The following is a 5,673-nucleotide window of genomic DNA, read 5'->3' as shown; positions in this document are numbered from 1 at the left end:
ATCACCAAATTCATAGAGGCTTAGTTTTTCTAGTATCTTCTAGATATTCTGCACCTCACATTTAACATTCAGGTGAAAGATTCATTTGTATTTAATTTTGTACAAGTTGTAAATGATATGTCTTATGGAAAGGAAGTAGCACTCTACTTCCTGTGATGTTGAAGAAGGGAATTGGTGGTATAATGAATTTTCTCAATGCTTAGGAGATGGTAAATCACAGAAAAAATTTAGCTAAAGGATGACTACCTCTAAAGTACCTCAAAGACAAGTATATCCTAATGAGACCTGTTAGAACTTAGGATGGTAGGATATACATTTCTCCACCAAGATTGTCCAGGTATATGACTCCAAAGAAAGGAGACACTCCTAATTTACAACCAGACACTAGACCCACCCCTATATCAAAGAACAGGCCTCTAACCAGCTGCTCAAGGGGGCATTACAGGAGCACAACCAACATTCAGGCCTGGTGTGCCATAAAGGTTCAGTTTTCTTCTTATGAAAAGCATAGTACTGATAGGTGGGCAATGTGACACATGGTGACCTGCCAGTCAGAAGTGATGCAGGTCCTTCTGGTCACCAACTTCAGGCTTGGCTTTGAAGAGGAGCAGTGCCAGCGGTTTTGTGTGCTGTGCTGTGTGTGCAGTCTTGCCTCTCCTGTCTCTTCCTGTCTATCTTTGTTGTTTGAATTTTGCTTTACTGTCCAGTATGGCTCTAGTGACAGAGAGCAGTAGATTGGTGTGAGAATGAAGAAAATGCAGACAGATATAACACTGGGGCCAAAGAAAGCTGGGATCAGGTGTTCTCAGTTCTCTGGGGTGAAACCACAATACCTGAGAAGCTTTGTGTCAGTAATACCTAAGTTTTAAAGGAGTTAAAGATTTACTGCATGGTGATAATAGAAAGGCAGGGTTACTATCTAGAGCTATGCACATACTCATGCTTGGCTCATCTTAGTACTTTCAGTCTCTCTCTCTCTTTTTTTTTAACATGCATTGATTGGTACAATGACCAATAATATTTATTGAATTTAAACTATTTACTTTTGTAAACATTTTAACAAAACCATGAGATCTAAATACAGTCTTTGACAATTCCAACAAAATAAGTGGTATGTTTAAAAAATAAAGCTGATGAGCATAGATTCATCCATTCTATATATTGTCTTTTACAGTTGCAGGAAGAATAATAGCACAGTATTTTTAGAAAGTATACAGCAAGATTGTTCCTATTACAATGTCAAACTCTGGAAACTGTAAATACAAATAAATTCAGTGAACAGTCAAATGGTCATAATCGTAAGAAGGACAAAATTACAGTAAGAACAGTCTGCAACCCAGTTAAATTCTGTTGTCAATAGGATGCATTTTTCTTGTCAGTTGATTTCATAGTTCATTTTCCAAGAGACAGTAAAACTTTGGCAATTGGATATACTGAAAATATATTTTCAAAGTTCAAGACATAGCTTTTTTTTCTCTTGTGAAAGTTGATCTGTACACCAAGGCTCAGAGTTTGGTAAAGATTCCATGTGGAAAAAGTGCAAATATTCCGCACAGATAGCTTACAAAGGTACTGGCAGTTACTTGCCAGCAGAATCTTGGTTTTTTTGTTTGCATAGCTCACACATCACTGGAATATGGAAAGGTGTGCTACTTTCTCTCTCTCTCTTTCCTTTCTTGTTTCTTTCTTTTTTCTTTTGGCAAGAGCAAAGGAGACATAGTGATGTGAATTACCACATTGGACGTGCTGAATCCATGCAGAACACCAGGCTGCTACCTGACATCATTGGTTTTTGTATACTGGTTTTGTTTTTGTTGAAGCAGTTCAGTTATAGCCAAAAGCTTTTTAAGTCCATGCTGCTGTGCACCACGCTCATTACTGAGTGTTCTCAGTTCATCTGAATGAGCTACACAGATCTCATGCAGGGCTGCTAAGTCACGAGACAAGTCAGTTCTAGAATGTTCTGTAGTGTCCCGAAGTTCAGGTACATTCCCAAGTTCATCTAAAAACATGATCATGCGATGTTTATTGCTTTTGATAAATGGATTGACACCTTCCATATAAGGTTCCTTGGCTCCAAATTCCACAAGATTTGCTAAATTTTGCACAGACTTAGCCACTAATGTCAGTGTCCTTGCAGCAATAGGAGATGGGTAATCTGAAATGATATTAAACATCCGTGGACTCAGGATAGCAGGACAGATAAGCTGAAGAAAAACAAAACCACTAACAACTCTTGTTCTCATGGTGTTATTTGTAGGCCATTTACACTGAACCGATTTCTGTAAACACCCATAAATATATCTCAGTGTCGGTGGGAATATTTCTGAAGCCATGAATATTTTCTCCACAAGCTCAGAAAGTATGTTCAATAGGTGTGCTAAATTAGTGTTCACATCTTCATTCTTCTCTAACTTTGAGGGACTTAACTCACATGATTGCTTGCTTTCCATTATCTTTAAAATTGAGTCTTTCAAAGCATGATGAACAAATTGTGTGGCAGTGGCTTTCATATACTGCTCCATCAAGGTACTAGGAAGTGTTGTAGCTCAAAATAGGGTAGTGGCTTCATCTTCCATACTTATCTCTCTGTCATTTAGTGTGCATAACAACAATGATTCAAGCTTTTCATGAAGAAAAATCTTCAGTAGGATGTTGGCCAGTAGTGTTCGGTCTTGTCCACATACATGTGATAAAGCCTAGACTACATGAAGTTTATTTTGTAGTATGAGCTCTTTAAATTCACTGTACTCTTCTTCTGGCATGATTTTTTCCATAGAGTATCGTGCTCGAACATGCAAAGATCCTGGTTCAATACCTTTTAATGGTATATGGGAGCTGAGCAGAAACCATTCATCTGTGGCATGTCCTTTCTGTAACCTGCTCAACTGGCAATGCATAAATAAGATATCTGGATCTTTGCTTTTCTTTGTTTTATTACTAAGTGTGATTTCAAATCTATTGATGTCAGGAGGAAGATATCAAAGACAAACTCCTCTGACCACACTGGGTTTTGCCCCTCCCTTGCATGAGTTTTCACTACTTGGACGCTATTCAGGTAGATGTTACAATATGGATTAGTAAAGTGTTTTACTGGGAGTTTGTGGGCTTCTTCAATATGTAAAATAAGGCTGCTGACCTGACAAAGGCATTTACTAGATATCCCTGGGTTACTTTTTCGTAAACTGCAAAATGCTTGCAGACCTTTCATCCAATCCTCTGCTTGTTCTGGAGTTTCTCCTGCAAAGTAAAAGATGTAATGTTCTTCACTAAAGTGCTGAACTACTATCTGAAAACAGTTTGGCCTGCCAAAGAGACTATCATGAACAACATAGACAGAACATACACTGAGATCGATTAACCTTTTGGTTTTGTAGCTCGTTTTTCACTTTCAAAATAAATTAGGTGGGCGTCACTGCCCTCTAAGATAAAATATAAAATTTTCCTTTGCCCTTCTTCAGAAGGTAACCTTTCTTAACTATGTTTTTATAAAAGGCATCCTTTGTTTTACGACGAATTGTATTATCGATTTCCTTCCCATCCACAGTATCATTGAGTACTTGTTCTTGATCCTGCATTGGTACAGGTACCTTAAGATAATAGCCTTCAACAATCTGTTCTTTCTGATAGTGATCTATGATGTCCCCAATACTGTTATAATATCAGCCTCCCATCATAAACTGGTTGTTAGGTGTTGGGCAAATTTTAAACCGCTGAATATTTTCATTGGTCCAAAAATACAAGGAATAATCACCAGGAGTATTATCTGAAGGCCTCACAAGAAAGCTGCAGACTTGGCCAACTGTCATTAATAAATTATAAGCTTCTTGTTTGGAAATCTTCCCATGGAACCATATTTTGCCCTCATGTGGATCTTCTTCCCGGCCCACTTCTTCCACGAGGTCTTCAACAATAAGGCCTTGCTCATCTGTTCTTAGATTTGTGACCCACATCCATCCATCTTCTAATTCATTGTGAACAATGAACATATCTCCTTTTAAGAAACTAATTTCATCAGTGTCTGGTACTTTCATGTAGGGGAGAATGGCTCGAACACGTCTTCTGTCTTCTACTGGCTCTGGTGGTGCAACTGGATAGAGTAATTTTTCTCCTTTAAGTAAACAAGAAACATGACTGTAATAACCTATTAGGTCTGAGAGTGAAGAAAAATGCCTTTCACCAATGTAGTAATCTCCACACATTGCAATAATCCTAAAATGGTTGACAACATTTGTCTGGCTAAGAAATGAAAGTACATAGGACCACGGCCTCCGATCACTCTGTCTTATAAGATTTCCCTGCCTGCCTGAGACGTTCTTCTGCTATGGTTCTGTTGAGTTTTCCATGATACCACAGTTTTAGAGGGTTAGAGTCCATGTCTGAGCAAAGGAATGGCAGCAGGAACAGCTGGGAGCTCTATCCCATTTCGTGTGTCTGACTCATTCTCCTCCTGGCTGGCGACTCTTCTGACTCCCCAGTCTCTTTAGCCTTAAATCGTTGAGGCCTAAACATTTGAAAAGAGCAAATTATGGTGGAGAGTTTTTCTCAAACTATTAATATCCTCATGAGATGACAGGAGGATTTGTAATGTTCTAAGGCTCAAGTGATGAGGGGAAGTTTGTCTGCCTTTGTGTGTGTGTCTGTGTCTATGGTCTTTAATCTAGCTCTGCCCATGTAAACAGCTCTAGTTCACACACAGACCTACTCAGGCCCTATTTTGTTCCCTATATATACTTCCAATGATTGAATCTGTTATAGTTTTCCTAAAACAATCTACTTTGTATTTTTAGGAAACACTTTTTTGGACATTTTCTGTAATACAGTAACTGGCATTAATTACACAATATCAGTATGAAATGAATATTCAACATTCCAAAGCAGCAGAAATTGAACATAATTTTTATTGACAATTTAGAAAAATTGAGGACTGATTGGAGTATAAAAACAATCCATAAAATTCAAATATTAGCTACATAAAATATTTATATAGAAGCTATGGCAGTCTAGGATCAATATCCTGTACCATAAAATATGCAGAAAATTATATAGTGATTTTTGACTTGATACAGTTATCCATAAAATTATTCTGTCATAAGTCTTCACATTTTAAATTATTATTTCTTTCATATCTTGTCATATTAATTCTATGTCATTTTAATGCTTGATTATTGTGTTATTCTGTTTAATACATTGCTATATATGTAGATTGTCTTCCAAGGAACTTTTGTGAACATAAATTTTATTTCTTGGTAAAATGTTTCTAAAATCACAGAAGCATAATGCTTGAGTAAGGTTTGAATATTTGCTAAAGATTTCCTTCCACTAGCCATATTGTAGAGAATCCTTATATTGCATGAGTACTGAGGTAATACATACCAATTGAGTTTGTTTCTTTTATGAATTTTCTGACATGTTCTAAGTTTTGAGCTTCTTGTAAAGATTTTTTTAATTATGTAAATATGTCAAGCTTATTCCCATTAGTGATACTCTGTTAGGCTTGAATATTTGAGGACTGCATAACATTTACCACATTCTTGATATTGTACGGGTTCTCTCTAATATGGATTATGTGATGATCTTCAAGATTTAAAAACCCAGATAAGGTTTTCCCACATGCTTTGTATTTGCAAGTTTTTTCCAATGTATGGTTTTAGTGAGTTTATGCAGAGATAA

The 5,673-nt window shown here is 36.9% G+C and overlaps 1 pseudogene; it reads right to left on the bottom strand.

Annotated features, from left to right (window-relative positions):
- Positions 1 to 1,744: 1,744 nt before the first annotated feature.
- LOC118595615 lies at positions 1,745 to 4,377 on the bottom strand (annotated as a pseudogene).
- Between the last annotated feature and the right edge of the window lie 1,296 nt (positions 4,378 to 5,673).

Source organism: Onychomys torridus, chromosome 14 (genome assembly GCF_903995425.1).
Source record: "Onychomys torridus chromosome 14, mOncTor1.1, whole genome shotgun sequence".
Taxonomy (NCBI): Eukaryota; Metazoa; Chordata; class Mammalia; order Rodentia; family Cricetidae; genus Onychomys; species Onychomys torridus.
Note: the sequence above shows the minus strand (reverse complement) of the source record. Positions and strands in the feature narration are given on the sequence as shown.